The 20,764-nt window shown below is 32.9% G+C and overlaps 1 protein-coding gene across 2 annotated transcripts in view; it reads right to left on the reverse strand.

Annotated features, from left to right (window-relative positions):
* Positions 1 to 18,298, reverse strand: part of LOC114239792 (uncharacterized) — a 139,493-nt gene extending 121,195 nt beyond the window's left edge. The window contains exon 1 of one of the 2 annotated variants that reach the window (XM_028170183.2): positions 17,733 to 18,298. The gene's annotated coding sequence lies outside the window, so the exon portion shown is untranslated. Of the gene's footprint in view, positions 1 to 17,294; positions 17,646 to 17,732 lie in introns of those variants that run through there. The other variant, XM_028170184.2, reaches the window with a different exon arrangement.
* Positions 18,299 to 20,764: the final 2,466 nt, after the last annotated feature.

A 20,764-nucleotide genomic window follows, 5' to 3' on the forward strand; every position in this document is an offset into this window, starting at 1 on the left:
TTATAATATTAGTATAGATATAGATAACACGGATTTCTTCCTAAATGATTAGAACTTCCTGTCGAAACTTCTAAAGGTTATTACAGTTTGTTGGGTTTCTCAAACTTTCCGTGTGCCCAACATTGATCAGAATCTCTAAGTAACAAATTTTTCATTCATTAAAACTTATAACAATGCTTACTATAATATTTAACAAGCATTACGAAAAAAAAAGTGATTTAAACTTTAAATTAATTAGTAAAGTAATAATACATTTAAAACAAATTAAAATATAATGGACATTCTAAATACCGATTTAATCGAGTCTCCTAAAAAATGACCCATTTGAAAAGATTTATCAAATTAGACGGTGGGCACTGACGGTATATAAACAATTATGTATGTGATCAGCTTTATTTGTAGATAAGTTTATGTGTGATGAATTACTCAGATAATTGAATAATTGTTCTTCCTAGTTCCAGATTTAAGACGAATAATTCAGTCCATAATATTTTGACTACTATTTTACTAAATACATATATTGTATTGATATATGAATTCACTTATTAAACTCTATTAGCACGAAATAATAAAGTAAAATAATTTCAAACAACAACCGATGAGAAGATTTATTAATTTGATCGTTTACAACATTGCTGCTAATGATGCAGATAATTCTCTTTCTCAATAAAACAAAAACGTTATTCATATCTCATTTTTCAATATGAATTTATTTATTGTCCTGAATTACAAACTAATATATACCTTTCAAATGTTTCATTGTTTGTATTATTGAAAAAGCTTTTGTACTTCACTGTATTAACAAACAATGTGTCTGAATAAAGTATAGCTTTCAGGGTAATTTGATGTGCTTTTATTCATCCAATGATATGTTTACTTACAAAGGCTTTTAAATTAGCATTGAAACAGATCCATATTTTCTTACTTTGTATAAATTTTGATGATGATCTTTTAAAATTACCGTGTAATAGTAAAAATGTTTGAAGGAGCAACGGGGGAAGGTTCGATTATCATGATAAAAACTGCAGTATTTGAATTTTGTAAATCATATTCCCTTATCAATTATCGAACCTGTTAATGAAGAATCACACATGGGGGCGCAGGCTGACATTTTTTTTAATTACATCTTTAAAAAATAGTAGTACTACAAATGGGTAAAACTGATCAACGAAAATATTTTTTACTGGTGGTAGGAGCTCGCGTGAGTCCGGATGGGTAGGTACTACCACCCCGCCTATTTCTGCCGTGAAGCAGTAATGCGTTTCGGCTTGAAGGGTGGGGCAGCTGTCGTAGCTATACTGACTCAATATTGAGACCTTAGAACTCATGTCTCAGAGTGGGTGGCAGCATTTGCGTTTTAGATGTCTATAAGCTACAGTTACCACTTAACACCAGGTGGGCTATGCGCTCGTCCACCTATCTAAACAATAAATAAATAAATAAAAACTGATTGGAAATAGGTAAGCTTCAAATTAAAAAACCATGAAATTGAATCGTTTTAATGTCATCCAACGAATTATTTGTTCCGACGACGTCAATGCTTAAAAACGCGATACCGATTACATAACAACACTCGTTGCAGAAGGAGGATGAAGCATCTCTTCTCAATCTCCACCAAGTGAAAAGTCTTTCTGAAAGATATTTGGTGTTCGAGATTCAAGTATACTTGTTTTTATTCAGTACTAGCGACCCGCCCTCGCTTCGCTTCGGAAACTGTAATTTATCATTGATTTCTCCACTATTTAATGGATGTTATTGTACACCTTCCTCTTCAATCACTCTATCTATTAAAAAAACCGCATGAAAATCGGTTGCGTAGTTTTAAAGGTTTAAGCATACATAGGGACAGATTTAGGGACAGAGAAAGCAACTTTGTTTTATACTATGTAGTGATTACTGGTACCGATAACACAGAAGAAAAAAATAGCTAGCAACTATTGAATATGGAACGTTTAATTATAATATATTATTAATATTGTTATAATCTGTATTGCGTTTGAATGAAAGATTAAGTTTACATTCTGAAACTTTTAATTACACGAAAGTAACTGTGCCTTTCTTTTACGTTTTCAGACGCAATAAACTTAACTTTTTTTTAGGAAATTCTATAGTAATAGTTCAAATCCTGCGAAAGAATATAAGCTACCTTTCATCCCATTGTTGCGGACGGGTCTCTGCCCACGCTATGCAAAGTGTAGTGTACGCAGGCGATACTGTTAGCGGAAAGATTGTATTGAGTATTATTCCTCAATCAGGCATTAGGTTTTAATAAACATATCACATATCAATTCACACAACTTTATCCTTGTTAGGGACACTATATAGTGTCGGTAGAATACAGTCTATACAGGATGCGATTTTTTAGTTAGTGCGATCTTTATCTGAAAATAGTAAAATATATCTACTACAATATTTTCTACGATGATATATATTTTCGAACTATAATAATATTCATACTAATAATATGTATAAAACAGTACAGTACAGTACACTGTACACTACTGTACTGTACAGTACACCTGTATTCAATTCAATTTAAATTTAATATTTTTTGTTTTACGAAAGCTATACCAATATGGAAGGTTTGTTTACTATTTGGACGAATTACAAAATTTAAATATAGTATAGATACACTTTTCATACTAAATAAGAAACACAACGCAACCACCCTCTTTAAAATCTACAATAGAACAGACATAAGCAGATTAGAGCTACCCAATGTTAAATTAATTCAATAAGCTAGCACCTGACGTGAAATGTTAGTAAACGCAGAGCTCACGACAATACGGTCGGATCCCCCGGAGATCTGTTCCGCTCGGCTCGAAACTCGGCCACACTTGCCGGAAACACGGTTGGCCGAACACCGGCTGATACGTGTGCACCATGGATGAACAGGCGTGAATTATGAAATTCTAGGACACTTTTTTTTTGCCTACCAATTCGCTTGTAGCCTGAGTGAGGTGAGGAACACTAGTCACTAGCCCTAGCAAGAGCAGTGCTTCGCAGAATTTACCACCGAATCGGAATCGCGATCCACTGAGAAGATCCGGCGAGAAACTCAGTGGGCTACACTTATTGATTACCTAGTACATTGCATTTTATTTAAAACAATTAAAACGGTAGGCAGCAGGTTGGCTCTGCCTCTGGCATTGCTGACGTCCACGGGCGACGGTAACCACTCGCCCATGAAATCGTATTCTCGTCTGCCTACAAACTGGCAAAAAAAAAACAATTTTTACCAATATCAATTTATTAACGGGCAGCAGTATTATTACGGAAATATTAACATACAAGCTGCCCGCACCGGTTTCGCTCGGGCCTTTAACAAAAATTTCAACGATATTTGACGTTGTTTTATTTTTTTAAATAAAAGAACACTTATTGCGGCATAACTATAATAGTTAGACATATGCTGACGCGACACTTTTTGTAAATAATAATGTGTTCTACAAAGTCGTAGTACATTATTTTATTCTATCATCAATAGTTTTCGCAGGGCAAGCGATGTAAAGAATATTTTAGGTAATTTTTTTACACCTTGGGTTACATTATTGGAGTAAGGAACCCTAATTATTTTCAAAAAAGATTATAGCCTATGTCACTCGGGAATAGTGTTGCTTCCAAACAGTGAAATAATTTTTCAAATCGGTTCAATAGTTTCGGAGCCTATTCAATACAAACAAACAAACAAATCTTTCCTCTTTATAATATTAGTATAGATATATTATATCGTGAGCACCTACAAAAACACTAGCTATTGGTGGTATGGCGTCTCGTCAACCCGCACAGTAATCATCCTGCCTTCATAATTAAAACTAATTTTACGGTTTAATCTCACTTTTTTTTAAAATTGTAATCATATTATTTTCGATCGACGCTTCGATTACTTTACAGTTTTCTTGGTCTCGGACGACCTTGGTATTATATTATAATACGTAAGAATTGAAATTTTAATTGAAATTATATCGACCTTATGTTTCAAGTTTCGTTGCAGCGCCAATCTACCCAAACAACAGCAATTAATAAAATGAAACTTGGCTACGTGCTCGGAGTGCAACAATGAAGCAATAAATAAAAGTATTACCACACAACGTGCATACTGCATATTAATTTTATGTAATCTTTGGAAGTTCATACAAAGCGAGCCACTTGGGAACATCTGCTCGGTGTAATAAATAAAGCTAAAATGTTGTTTTGGAAACCTGAAATTTCCTTTCATGAATGGTAAGTTCTAAAAGTAAAAAAGTTCCAAATGATATTAGTTTTTTCTAATTAAGATTTTTTATTTAGTCGACATCATTTTTGAGATATAATTTACTCTTATTTGAACTTTGAAATTAATGTTCAAACATACCTAACATTATTCTGCGTCACCATGCTCTTTTCGGTAGAATGCTCTACTTACCTATAGTCACTCATGTTATTACATAAAATGCTATGATGCGATCCTGTGAATGATATGATTTTTTTCTAAATATTTTTTATCAATTTCGAGACTGACTTTCACAATGGAATATTTTTTTATTAAAACACAACTAATCAATTTAGGTTTGTTTATTTAAAATTCTGATTTGTAATATACAACTTGACAATATTTATATTTACTTACTTAATTGAATTGAAAAAAAAAGAACTTAAAGTAGCGAAAAATGATCAAAGTTAAGAAACGTTCTGTAAATGCGTCATATGGCTATATTTATCGGACACATGTTTCTATGATTCTTGATTCATGAAAAATCTAGATTTCGAAGTTTGTTTTACATATGAAATTATGCCGGTCCTTCTAGAAAACTAACTTCAATTTCAAATATCAAATTCTCAAGATTTAAACTACATTTATTTGTATTTAATAAAACGCAACACAGCTAACGGAAAATCCACTACTTCTGTCAGTATCATGGTAACTAATGAGAAAAAAAAAACGGTTTTATGTCTAATATTATGAAGTAAATTGACCCCTGGAAGAAATGTCACATTACGTCCGCGCCAAATGAAGGGTCAACTAATGACGTGAACGTGTCAGAGAAATTAGGCGAAAGGACGTTTTGACCTACGTAATTTGATATACGAAATTCGTGCTCTTTAGCGACTCCCATTTAAAAATACAGGGTGTTATAAAATCGCTTTCGAAGCAATTGTAATTCTAAAAATAGCTTAAAGGTTTTTTTCATATAATATCGATTGAACTATGTCGCGACTCAAACCTTGGGGATAATAATAATAACTGGGAACAAATCACGCACGGTCATCCGACCCCAATTTAGGACTCCCTGTGCCATGGGTACTAGAGACTAATAAACATACTTATATATATTGAAATGTATACATATTTACATAGATAATGAACACCCAGACAAAGAACAAACAAACGTGTTCGTCACATAATGTTTGTCCGATGTGGAAAACGACCCTTGACGCAACAGTCAGGGCTGCTAAGTACTGCACCACCGAGTCGGTGCCAGTACAAATAGGTGCTAAATTTTAAGAGTAAATAAGTGTAATAAGATAACCCTCATAAAATTGCTATTCGTGGTAAGGTGGTCCACATAGGTGGATGTAATAATCTTGACTATTTCTGCCGCAAAGCATATGTTCCCTTTGAAAGAGATGTGCTGTTGCGTTAGATAATAAATTTGGGACACTTTTTGAAGATGGGTTCATGATGCCTATGGACTTTGGTAACCACTTAACACGTTAAACGCCGTGGCGAACACCATGTGTCCACGTTATACTAATATATCAAGAATCTTATCAAGAATCTTTACTTGTGATAGGACCTCTTGTGAGTCAGCACGGGTAGGTACCACCGCCCTTGTTGAAGGGTGGAGCAGTCGCTGTAACTCTACTGAGATCTTAGAACTTATATCTCAAGGTGGGTGGCGCATTTATGTTGTAGATGTCTATGGGCTCCAGTAACCACTTAGCGCCAGGTGAGCTGTGAGCTCGTCCATCCATCTAAGCAATAAAAAAAACCTCCAAAAATGGTGTAGGTGCAATTGTGCGAAAAACGCAAATATTGTCAAGAAAAACCTCAAAAATAATTTGCGTGATCAAAAGATACACGGCGTAGACCGTCGCAGCCCCCTAGACCCTATTTAATGGCGGTCGCAGGGCTTCTGCCGCGGCCCACTGAGCTAAACATGGTTTCTAGTCTAGCATTTAAAGGGTGAATATGTTATTTTACTTATTTCTGACACAAAACAACATTATTTTCAGTCTTAAATTTAAAATAAACAAAAAAAAATCTAGTGCCTTCGATGGCCGACGATACACCCTATCTAATGGTGAGTGTTCTCAGCTGGTTATAAACATTAGCAATACAAGGTTAGTGGCCCCTTGTTTGAAATATGGACATATCATAGCGCCCAGAATACTATGTGTGTGGAAAACTTTCTGGAAAAGCATTGTGAATTAACGGTTATATACCAAACGGAACATTATTATACATAATATATCCGATACTGTTATATTACAATACATCATGCTTCAAGTCAAGTACAGAAGACAAGCGTTCTCTTTTAAGTTGAAGTGAATAAAACGTTTGCATTCTTGAAACTTTTGAATTCTGAAACAGATAAGAGTAGTAATGTCTATACGACCAAAACTGTTTTTAGCTTTCAAAAATATTTACGTCTGTATTTATTCATTCATAAATCAAACAAGCAAAACATTTTTATCAATGAATAACGGAAGTAAAATAATAAACGTGGTTGGGTGCTATTTTTTATGATTCAAAACAGAACTCAACATTTTGTTATCACCGAAAAAACAAGATTCGGCACAAATTTAAACCGCGCCAACTTCATTCAAGAGATCTTGCACAAATTTAAAAGTCATCGTGGCCTAGGATATAACACGTCCGGTGCATTCGTGTTGAGCGATGCACCAGTGTTCGAATCCCAGGCGGGTACCAATTTTTCTAATGAATTACGTACTCAACAAATGTTCACGATTGACTTCCACGGTGAAGGAATAACATCGTGTAATAAAAGTGAAACCCGTAAAATTATAATTTGCGTAATTACTGGTGGTAGGACCTCTTGTGAGTCCGCGCGGGTAGGTACCACCGCCCTGCCTATTTCTGCCGTGAAGCAGTAATGCGTTTCGGTTTGAAGGGTAGGGCAGCCGTTGTAACTATACTGAGATCTTAGAACTTATATCTCAAGGTGGGTGGCGCATTTACGTTGTAGATGTCCATGGGCTCCAGTAACCACTTAATACCAGGTGAGCAGTGAGCTCGTCTACCCATCTAAGCAATAAAAAAATTTTTTATAAAAGCACCAAACAATTATATTTAAGAACATCATTCTACTACGCAAAACATCCTCAAATCGATCTTCCGTGTAGCTGTTCGCTATAGAGAAAATTTCGTCGTAAGTGACTTTTTTAAAAGCGTAGATAGGCAGATTCACAGCTTATTTGTAATAATGCAGTTACCATAATTAAAAAATACAACAAAAAATATCTCCGTGTCTACCTTGAGACATACAAATTGACCATCAAATATATGTTTTGCATCGCTAGCTATAATATCCACTGTTGAAAACTTCATAATTGTTCTTTTTACACGTTTTGAAGTATCTGAGACGAAAATCACAAGGCACAAAGACGAGAGCACTAAATTTACTTGAATAAAACATGGAGTAGGTATTTCACTGGAGCGAGGACTTGAGGGATCTCCGCAGTTTCATTTCGGACCTTCGAAACGAAACGAAAAATTTACGAATGTGCTTTCCCTTCACTAAATAAAATATTTACAGACATTAAATCTGTTAATTCCTTTACAGTTGACAAATTTTTATAATTATTTTAATATTGGTTTTTGTTTCAGCCTGCTGTTTCAATATAAAAAATTCAATATTTTACAAGATTTTTTAGAAAAATAACTACATACTTACTTCAGTGTTTCAATGCAATTAACGGGTGTGTATATGATATATATGATAGATATATATTTAGTAGACTTTAATCTTTTTGAATTGAAAGATTTTTTTATTGCGTAACCGGGTGAACTACCTCACAGCCCGACTGACGTTAAGTGGTTCCGGAGCCAATCAAAATCACAACGTGAATACCGCCACTCATTTACTGTCACACAATTAAGTATGTATTTCATTACAAAAATTGATACCTGCGTGCGGGATTTGAACACCGGCATAAAGAATGATAGTTTGACTGAAAATTGGTCGAAAGTTTAATAATTCCCGAATCGAATTTATAAAGCACAATTCTTCGATATAAATAGAATAAGTACAACAAAGAATCACATTTTTACATTTTATTTCACACGCAAAAGAAGTAGTCATACCTCAATTAATGGACATGTATCTCTGTCACGCTACTAAGTGCTTTGTGTGTGACTACGAAAGATAGTATATATATTTTTGGAAAAAACAAATAAAGCATGAATATATTCATTAAAAAAACAAAACCATACAAACCATACAAGTCGTCGTGGCCTAACGGATAAGACGTCCGGTGCATTCGTGTTGAGCGATGCACCGGTGTTCGAATCCCGCAGGCGGGTACCAATTTTTCAAATGAAATACGTACTCAACAAATGTTCACGATTGACTTCCACGGTGAAGGAATAACATCGTGTAATAAAAATGAAACCCGCAAAATTATAATTTGCGTAATTACTGGTGGTAGGACCTCTTGTGAGTCCGCGCGGGTGGGTACCACCACCCTGCCTATTTCTGCCGTGAAGCAGTAATGCGTTTCGGTTTGAAGGGTGGGGCAGCCGTCGTTACTATACTTGAGACCTTAGAACTTGTATCTCAAGGTGGGTGGCGCATTTACGTTGTGGATGTCTATGGGCTCCAGTAACCACTTAACATCAGGTGGGCTGTGAGCTCGTCCACCCATCTAAGCAATAAAAAAAAAAAAAAAAAAAAAAAAAAAAAAAAAAAAAAAAAAAAAAAGTGAACCAGTAAAATAAATTACTACGGGAGTCGTATCTGTAATTCAATACGAATATTTTTCATTTCACATCTCTCTCATTCAAAGAACTTCGACCCTTTCGCGGTGTTTCTTATTGTGTTCCTATTTGATTACTTTGTCCTTAGTATCAGTTGCTACTTCTGTCGTAATTTCGAGAATATTGTTGCTTCATCCGACTTTTCTACAAAGACCAATTATTATTAGTTTCATACAGTTTAAATTAATTATGAAAACAATAGAGAGAGAGAGAGAGAGTATTCTTTATTGTACACCAAAAAACAAATAAACAGTGCGATACAATACTGAGTTACAATTGCAAAGAGATTCTAAATTTACCTTTTACCCAAATGTTTAGTACTTAATAATATTGCAGATAGCTTGGTCAGCAATATTTTAAATTAATTAATAAAAAAAACAAAAAAGTTTTTTTTGCTGCATTGATTTGTAGCAAGTGCTTAGATTGTCTTCTTAACTAGCAGTTACTTAATTTCAAACTTACAACAAAATTGTACCTAGTAGATCCATAAGTACTATAAATCATTAATAACACAGTTCGATAGGTACCTGCTTCGAAAACGCCACGTTAAGAGTACCGATAAATCTGTCTTATGTAGCTATTAACATTTTTATTGATTTACACTTCGCTCGTAGTTGCGAAGTTAGGGGTGTAACATTACAGGAAAAGAGAGAAAGTTCGGTATGAAGTGGCTATTGAATCCAGATTTAGTCGAGTGGGCTCCGGCTTGAAAGAAATGATTGATGTCACTTTGAGATAGTTTATGAAAACGATTTCGTATGATAAATGGTATGTGCAACTATTAAATTAGACGGAAAATTATTTTCACATTGCCTTCCAAGGTAGATAAGCTTGCATTCTATATGATACTAAGCGACTGCTGCACATTAAGTTTGGAAATCGATCTGTTGTCGACTTAGAGAAAATCTCAGAGCTTAAGAAGAAAATACGTATGTAACGTGAGACACTGCACAGAGTAACCTATACCGCAGTACTTTTTTTGAGTTCACCTTATTATCTATGTATTCAAATGATCCCATAATGGAACATTACAAAGATATAATTATTACTATAAATGCACGTTAATTCAAGAATATGTAAACGTTAAATGCTCATAGAATCAAACTTCCAAAAATAATATTCAAACAGCAAATATTACGTCTTACCGTGTCAGACGATAGGACAGGTGTCTGGGCTTATTCAATGAGAAAGAGATAAATCAGCCGACGGATAAACTTAATGTTCTGTTGATAAACAAAATTTATGAGCCTCGTTCGCTCAGAATCTTACTTCTGTGTAACACGGCTTCTTTTGTGTTTGCAAATACATAAACCCTTTTCTTAAGGGAATTTAAACGGAATGTGAATTAACCTAGACTATGTATAAATATGCAAAGTCAAAAACAATCAAGTGCCATTTTCTCCTCCATTTGTTACTCGGTTTTTTTGTAGTGCCTAATGACTTGTTTTATTCTTATCACTAAAAATAAGTGAGAATATGTTATATTTTAAATTTTCTATAACAAAACAAAATAAAACTTTATAACTCCTAAAAAATTTCGATATGTTCAGATGTTGATGATTTTCAACGCTTTAGAGAAACTACGTATAGAAATAAACAAAGTACATAATTATATTTTTTTCTAAAATGTCGCCTTTTAAAAATGTATTATTTTGAAGTAAAGATATGAAAACGGCAAGAAAGCTTAATATTAATTTTCATGTAGCTCGTTTGCTACGTACGTAGCGGGCCAATGTTTGTACATTCTACGGCGTAGTAAAGTCTACGTTAATATATGTAAATATAGGAGGAGCAACTGTTTATCTACAATCTACATGGTGTAATAGCTACGTGTAATATGTCGATAAGATACACCTTGTCCAAGAACAGTTGCCATTTATCTTTTAAAAATCATATTATTATGTCAAAGCACGATTATCAAAAATATGTGATATGATTGATGATGATCTATTTTGTTTATTGCCTTTGTAGGCAGACTAGCTTACGGCTCACTCGATGAGTGACTGCCTTTGGTATGGTAGTTATTTTCAAAACCAGATTGTGTGTGGTAAAAAAAGATATCTGAAAATTCACTGCGAATGAAAGCGTGGTTCTTGATAAAATGGATGAACTCTGCTCCGATAGCGGGCGGTGCGATGGGAAAATCGAGATGACAGGATTACCTCAAAGAATTCCCCAGAACACGGACCTTCTTCTTCTAGCCATCACAGTTAACACTAATCATTTCCAATGTGTTATCATATCATAAGCAAAGAAATAAAATTGTGTTTTTGCCTCGTATTTTTCATCACCAAAAAGCATTTTAACATGTCATTGTTTTCTTGAATTACCTCTATTTAAATACTGTATATGTAAATTGTTTATATTTATCATTCACAAATCAAACATTACATTGAAAAGGGACTGCGTAATTAGTCCATTGCATGAGCATTAGACCCTCAAGATAAACCCTTTAGATTACTTAACGAGCAATTTTGCTATCAGAGCGATAAAGTTTTAATAAAATGTTGGATAAGCTAAGCAAATCCAATCCTTTTATTTATGTGAGTTGAACGGACTACATACTACTTAAAATTTAAAAATGTCGAATTATCAGAATGAAATTTAATCGCAAAAAAATTCAATTGTTTAAATATTATACTATTATCATCATCATATAATCCTATCATCCTAGCGTAGTAATAGTATATTTTCTGCATTTACTAACCTAATCCACTAGTTTTTATCTTGACAGACGATCTCAGTCCCACCATTTCCAAGAAAGGATAACAGATCAAATTATAAAATAATAAGTTAAATCAATTTACAACTTACATTTCTTATATTCATATTACATTATATTCAAATATATTATTACAACATTTTGAATAAAATATGCCGCCACTTCATTGATATTATGTAGAAGCGAACCAAAAGAAGTGAATATGTTATTCATTTGCAATTCATAACTGAAAAATTACAAGGAAAAAAAACTCAAATGGAATCAGTGCTGAACTTATGAATTTTAAAACACTCACAGAGAACATTGCCTCTGAATTTAGTTTTAAAATTTACAACGTTTCGTTTCCAGCGAGCATTACTTTTAGTGCTCTCTATACAATTTTACTCATAACCTAGCAAACTTTTCGTAACAATATGTGTTTAAGAATACGAAAAATGTATAACCAATCTGGTTAATCGACATTTTCATCACTATTTCACTAATTCAAAAACGCCTTTAAGGCATTTTTTTAATATTAGCTGTCAACCACTTTAATTTGTGATAAGGTATGTATATTCATGAATATATGTATGTGTATGTATGTATATATATTTCACTGGATTGGTACACCGCACGTAATTCGTTTCCAAATGATTCTTGTCCACCTTATGGTTGTCTGGAAGAGATCGCTCTTAGCGATAAGACCGCTAATTGTACTTTTCTATATTTAATGTATCGCATTATTTATTTATTCATTTGGTGTACAATAAAGAATAATCTCTCTCTCTTTCTCTCTCTTAACTTCACAACACGAAAAAATACTAAATATTTTACTTAGGAAAGGAAAATAAGTATTTATACTAAATAAAATAAGGAAGGATTTATACTAAATACTTATTTACTTACTTACTTATAAAAAAACGAACAGCAATCCATTTATATATATATAGATAGATTAACAGTCGGAGAATGAGCCCATCCCAAATTAGTCAGAAATTATGTAGAGCTTACAAACGAAATGAGAAGGGTAAGTAGCCCGCATAACATATGCATTGGACAACATTATTTTGGATTCACCGAACAAACCAACAGTCGGAGTGAGTTAAATCAACATTCTCGTGCTTTTGCTTGTATGATAACAATAATTCGTCTTTTCGCATTAAAAGTGTACAATTTCTAAAAATATTCAAAATTCAGTTAATATGCGGAGCCATTTGGTATCAACAGAATTTTCCTCATAAATACTGTCGAAAGAGCGTAGCTTTTTTTTTTATGAAATTTTCCACACTTATAGAGAATATAGAGAAGAAGTGCACAATGCTAATATTTTTTTAAAATAATGCATAAAAGATACATTAAATCAATAAAGAAAACATTACACACACTACATACTAGACATGTGTAAGTAATGCGAGTGATATTACTCGGGTAATATTACTCTACGATGTAATGCAACATCACACATTACGCGAAGGAAACAAACATCACACCATCACCCAACATGTTTTTTTCTTTGTCGTGTAATGTTGCATAATACACGAACGGAACCGAGCGAGCGAGACAGACCGATCGACGCAAAATAAATGAGCAAGCGACACGGAATTATTCCTAGTGATTTGGAACCGTATGTCTCGGCCGCTAGGTACATTTTTATACCTATGGTACGTCTGAATTTTAATATAGGTATTTGTGTTTATATTTTTCATGCGGCCAGCCGGTAGTTTCCCGCAAGTACTTACTTAATTTTTTATTCGCAACTCTTGTAAAATCGCTAGTCGCTCGTAATTGTTTAGTAATATTTCATATTAATTTTTGTGTTTGATTTGAATTACTTAAGCACTTGTTTGAAGATAGTTTTATTATTTGTTTTAATGCGTGTTTAATAAGTGAAAGAAATAACGGCGTCTAAATGAAAGTACAGTCCTCCTTGGATGCACTTTGAGGATATCGCGCCGAAACAATGCATCTACTGCTCTCGTATATTAACATTATTGTCGAGCTCAATTTGCAGTCTAAGTCGCCATATGAAATCCGTTCATCCCACAATAAATTATATTAAGTAAAAAATAAAATTATTATATTATTAAGTAAGTCAATCTCTGTCAAGTAATATAACAGTGTATTACAATACAAAGTTCATACTTTGTATTGTAATACACTACTGTAATGACACACCCGAATCATTACCTAAGTGATGTGTTGATACACATCACTTAGGTAATGATTCGGGTGTATAGATACAATGTATTCGTCGTCACAGTATCTATTGAACGCACCGAGTAATGTTAAGAGTGATGTGTAATGTTTTCGAGTAATATCACCTGTCTGTAAAAGTGATGTCATATCACATTACATTGAGGAGTGATGTTTTGCGCAAGTCTACTACATACCATGTATTTGACGCACACACGCATGCATAATATTTATTGTCAAATTTTTGTTCTTGACGTCTGTTGTCAAATTGAGAATAGATTAAATATTGTTTGTCTTTGTTAATATTTTTTATAGTGTAGTCTTGGCGAAATTTGTGATTATAGAAGTATAAAATAAAATAATAGTATACAAACATAAAATTCCAATAAATTATAGTCGAATTTCGACTACTGCGGGACCTCTAGTTCATACTAATACCGATAGAACGGACCTTTAATTATGACAAAGGTAAATGTCGCGTATTAGCCGTTGCTTAAACCAAATAGCCCGTCGATATGTTTTAATACTGTATAAACTATTATATGTATGTATGTATTTATGTGTATATGTATGTATGTATAATATACTTTTTTTATGTATGTATTTGTAACTTAATATAAATTTCATTGCACTTACCACTATTTACTCTGCACTACCTTTGGTTGACTGGTAGAGAATGCTTTACGTATTAAGTCCGCCAACGTAAATTTTACATGAAGTTTAATAAATAAATACAATACAATAAAACTAATAATAATAATTTGTTTATTTATTTTTGCACTTTTTCAAACTCAATACAGTATTATTTAATAAAGTAAATTAGTAACCATTAACGTACGAATATAACTTCCAATAGCCAAAATCAATGTAGGCATCTAAAAAGTCAAAGGTTAAAGGCTACTTCGTTTAATCAATTTCATACTCGATAACTTCGCTCAAAGCGTGGGCATGCAATACGAAAAAAAAAAAACAATTTTCACCCACGTATAGTACTTGTAAGATAAACATGCGTCTGAACTATCCAAATACTTCTCCCATAATCCAGTTACGTCGATGAACTTTCTAAGTAAATGAATCTGTCTTAATTACAATGCTGTGAGTTCCACTTCAGGACATTAAGGCTGAATAACGCCTTTAGCGGCAAATCGTCTGTCGTGAACATTACCTTAAACAAGCCCACCGTTTGTTCAACTTGCCTAATGTATTGAAATAATCCTTTAATATATTATAATATAGACATATAAAGTTATGTACATATACTTATATAGAATTAACGTTTATATGTTAGTTCCACAATGCAGTTTTTGAAGCAGTTTCGACGATAAAAATTATAATGAGATAATTAAAACGCCATATTTTCTGAATTGCGTAAATATTTTACAGGTTCATAAAAACGCCTATCGGAGTCGCTCCTCCCATAATTTGATTGAGTAGGAACTCAATCAAATTTTGACAACTAATCTACATATTATTATATCTTACAAAATCCCAATATTTTTGTTTTTCTATTTTCTTCTTTTGTTATTTTTTTAAGGGTCTTACTAACAGTGTGTTTCATCTGGAACTAGAATTATTGGTCGTATCCAAACGGTTCGCTATTTTTATCTATGATTTATGAACTTATGCTTCTAAAGTAACGAATTGCTTTAGCTTGTTTCAGCTATGAGAAATGGATGAGACTTGGCAGCTAATTTTACATACTTCAAAATCCTTTAAAACATATATATTATTATGTACACTTACGCTCAGGTTATTCCTTATTTTATTCATTCATTACCTAGTGTTTTCAGGATTATATGAAGAAAAGTTAGTTTTGTGATTGTGTGTAATTTAATGGATAAATTTGTAGAAATGATCTATATCAGCGGTCGGGGAACCGGGGTAAATTAGCCCAAATGGGGTAAAATGAAATTTTGGGGGGTAAAAAGGAAACTTTTGTGAGTAAAAAGTATATATTGAAGTGAAACTTCTTTAGAATCGTTATGATTTCCAACTTGATGAAACGAAATGAAACGAAACAAAAGAATATTCTTTTTTTCAAAATTATCATGGGGCTATAATATGAAAGATGCTAGGGGCTATAATATGATTTTTGTTTAATTGTATTTAAGTTATTGTTTTATTTATGTTTATTTATATGTATTTTTTCATTTTATTATGATTTTTTTTAAAGGTTAGTTTAAAAATCATGCTTTAATACCTTTTATATTGTACACTATTCCCCTCTTATACATCGTATTTCTCCCTGCTAATGGCTTGCTGGAATAAAACTCATGAATTAGCTAAGCTCGCCTTTGTACATAGTATTTAGACATTATTTAAATCTGTTTTTATTGTATTTTCTTTTGTGTACAATAAGTATAAATAAATAAATAAAAATAAAGATGCAAAAAAGAAGCGATTTCGTTTTTTTTTGTTCTTCGCCATGGGGTAATATCAACTTACACAAAAATATTTTGGGGTAATAATTAAAAAAGTTCCGTGACCGCTGATCTATATGATAAATCACTTTTAAAAAATGTTTGTATTTTTCCTTTAACCTTTTGACTGCCGTGTAGGTCACCGGTGTCCTACGTGGCGCACTGAAGTATTTATGTTGATTTCTGTTACTAAGGCGCCGGAATATCTAGTAGACTGGGGAAGACGAATCTAAAGATACCATTTCTAAGAGATCTAAAAGACTAAAACATACGTTAAGAATAAAAGATGGTAAATATAGACTTAATAACAGAAATCGACACTATCACTTCAGTGCGCCACGTAGGGCACCGATGACCTACAAGGCAGTCAAAGAGTTAATAATAGCCTAAAGTTGTACATACCTAGTAATCAATGTGTATTTACTTGTTGATGAATTATATTATATACAGATATAAGAGACATCACAAAATATAATTTTGATAAAAAAAATAAAAAGTGCTCTTGATGTTACTGATTACACTTGAACCGATATTTTGAAGTAGAATGAAGAATAAGGTCTATTTTTATCAACAATTTACCTATATTCCGAATTGATAATTGCTTTGGTACAACTAAATTTATGAATAAATAAACCATACTTCATTTAAAGTTACATAAAGGCACTTACGACGCTTTACATTAAATAACTTTTACAGATTAACGAATCGTTTTATATTCTTTGATCATTTTCAAACTGGCTTATTACAAAAAAAAAAAAAAGGAAAATACATTTTACTTCTTAATTGTGATGAATAACACATCTATGTTATTTTTCAACCACGCACGAAAGTAAGTATTATATATTTTATTTAGAATTATATCAATACGATATGAATTAAACTACAGATTACTTCATTATGCTGTAGAATATAGATTTCTCTATGATTTCTGCGTCAAGAAAAAACGCACGTTGCAGATCACTATACTTAAATTTAAAACAATTATTGACTTAATACTCACCCCACTTAGGAACGTAGATAAAATTAAAAATTCTCAACCGATTTTGCTAATACACGTATCAAGATTACTTTTATTTATGAAATAATACAGTTTGTACAAAAAACCTTTTATGCTTTCAATTCCATTGTTACTAATGGACGCGAATGCCCGAGGCATTTCCCTTCGCCCAATTTTATGAACAAAATTTAAACTCTCAGTGCTCTGAGTAAATTATAATTTACTTTTCAAAAATCTACTTTCACGAAAAGTTTATTTCAAATCAGCTCCTTCAGAGATTACTTATACTGTTTCAGCGTAAATAAATAATGAAAACGTAACTTAGATCATCACTGAAAACTATGATGATTTTAACTTATTCGAAATATTTTGAACACTTTTAGGATTTTAGTGAATTTTAAAGTTATCGCGGTGTCTATATTGTTATATTATTGTGCTTACCATGGGACATGATAAGGCGTGATGGCGGGAACGAGTCGCGAGCGGCGGCCCACGCGAGCAGACTGTTGCTCTCGGCCGGGTCGAGCTTGCGTGCGCAATGAAACCTCCAGCCCCGCGCCCTAGAGCCCCCTCCGGGGCTGATGCCGCCAAGCCGCCACGCGCTATCCTTTGACTACTCTGATCTTCTTTGTCTCCAACTTAATTGCCATACTGTCTCGCGACTCTATTCATACAGCGAGGTTTTCGGTTCCTTAAAGTGTCCAATTGGAACCAAAATTTTTTGAGGATTAATATCTGAACAATGTGATGATAAAAAAGTTACATGGTTCACATTTAAGCCCTTATACGAATAATATATAGCCACGTCATTAACAGTTATGAGAATAGAATTATTTACTTAATAGACTAAATTGGAGTATTTTGTATAAATTAATAGTTTTTTTTCGCAAGATGGCCAGAGGGCTTACGTTCGTAATTGCCTACACCCACTTTAAGATATGGGGTCCTGGTTCTATTGTATCTCGGCTTTCACATCTTTATAACCGGAACACAATGAATAAAGTTAAAGTTTTTTTTAAATCGTAATATGTTGTTCTGGCCTTTTTTTTCTTTTTTTTTAAATCATTTATTATTGGATGTACAGTATTCATTCTGCACTGTAAAGTAAAATAATTTATACTTAAAAGTCAAGTAAATCAAGATATGCATTTTAATCTAAATCCATAAAATAGAAATAAGCTAATTTTCCTAGACATTTTGGTAGCCCTACTCAAGATATATTGTATTGTTCCTACATTATATTACTAAGGAAAAAGTATTTTTAAATGTTTTCTATCTTGGAGTTAATTTAAATCAGGATTTTAAAACGGTCTGGAACCTGTGGATTTATGGAGAGATTTTAATGCTGGGAGTGTTCTGAGTTTGAGATGATGCCGTCATTTCCGTTTTAACGCCGAACCAATTACCACTGGAACCAAGATAATCCCAAACCGTTTCCAGACATATTATTTGCCGTATTGGTAGCGCCATCACACAATCTCTTCCAAACGGGGCTCAAGGAAGATCCTCAGCGGTAATAGTTCGAAGAGTTCTTTCTCGTCTGCCTTCCAAGCCATGAAGCCTTCAGAAAAAAATATTCCTATTCAAAAAATACCGAAATTACATTCGTTATTTCAACTGAACATTTCGAAACCGTAAACAGTTTTATGATAATTGTAACAGGGCTTTCTGTGGTAATAAACTGAGATACGATATTTACATATGTTTTTTTTTTTGTAAGCTGGGTCATATTATTTCGCATATTTAATATGAATATAGAGTTTCTTGATGACGAGGGCGGGAACTTTAGGTTGGTTTTCGTTCAAAACGAGTATCACATGCCGATGTATATCGTACAAGGTGTTTGTTTAGTGAAATTAATATTTTTAGCTCCCTTTAACAAAGACAACTTAAGGACATGTAATCGACTCAGTATAATATGTATAGCTTAATTGGTTATTTTAGTGAAGTATTCTGTAATAAAATTATTGAGAGAAATAATATACTTTATTGTAAATCAAAACACAATTAACATTCAAAAATAGTCAACAGTCAAGTATAATTGTAAAATAGGCGGACTTATCGCTAAAGACGATTTCTTCCAGACAACCGTGTTATCTACCAGGTGGGCTGTGAACTCGTCCACAGAATGAAGCAAAAAAACTGGAAAAATACAGCACGTATGTTACGGTCGATTATTAATCGATTAATTGTTAAGGTACTAATTAATATATTATAAGAAATATCAAACAATGTCTAAAAACATTGGCGGTAGAGCGTCTTGTGAGCCCGCACTTATAGGTATATACCACCGCTCTGCCCATTTCTGTTGTTTTTACTGGAGCCCATAGACATCTACAACGTAAATGCCGCCACCCGTCCTTAATATGAGTTCTAAGGTCTCAGTATAGTTGCAACGGCTGCCTCACGTTCAAACCGAAACGCATTACTGCTTCAAGGCAGAAGTAGGCGGGGTGGTGGTACCTACCCGTGCGGACTCACAAGAGGTCCTACTAGCAGTAATTACGCAAATACTTTTACAGGTTTTGATTTTTGTTATATGTTATTCCTTCAGCGTGGTGAAAACTTAACAGCAGACGGGCTCGTTCATGCTTCTATGCAATAAAAAAATGTCGATAACGAAGCATGTTTATGATGTCATTTAGATTGTTTTATTATTTAAATTTATAAACTTTGTATAAGTACAAATATTAAGGACAAATATGTCATGTCTTGCCGAATTATTTAGTTGGTAATGTTTACAGGAGCATAGCCGGGTGAACTTAGCTTATTTATGTACCACATATCTAATGCAATTTCCACCTTAATAGGTATAGCATTGCGATAATACTTCGATTTTGTACTTTTAATTATTATTCTGTCAATTTAATCGATTGAAAAGTAATAATAATAAGATGATAGAATATGAAGTAATAATAATAAATTTGTAGCAAATATTTTGTCTTATAAAAAAAATAACAAACTCGAATAGTTTCATTATATTTAATTAATACATTTTATTTTTTATATATATTTAATTAATATAACTTATTTCGTAACGGTTAGTAGATTACTATGATATAATTCAATAGGCATGTTACTTGATATCTAAGTTGAAATAAATAATTTAATTTTCATTTGGTAAAAAATATTTATACATATTGACCAATTTTTCAAGTTCAGAAAACATTCAAATATAAATAGTCAGTTTTTGCTCAGTTTTGTCAAAGTTGGTCAATTAGTTTTTTCGTAATACAAACGACTTCTCTGAAATACTATCTTCATTAAACTACATACAGTTTTGTTACAACCTTTAGTTTGTTTTACTTTATCCTATTTACTTGTGCAACTTTTACAAAATAACTATCAATATTTGATTTATATAGTGAAATAATTATTCCGGTTTGAAAGGTAGATAGAACAAATGCTAGTTCAGAACAATCGACCTTAATTAACCAGCACCTCAAGATTGATGATGGTATTTGCGTTGTGTT

This window comes from Bombyx mandarina, chromosome 09, assembly GCF_030267445.1.
Source record: "Bombyx mandarina strain Sakado chromosome 09, ASM3026744v2".
In the NCBI taxonomy this organism is placed as follows: Eukaryota; Metazoa; Arthropoda; class Insecta; order Lepidoptera; family Bombycidae; genus Bombyx; species Bombyx mandarina.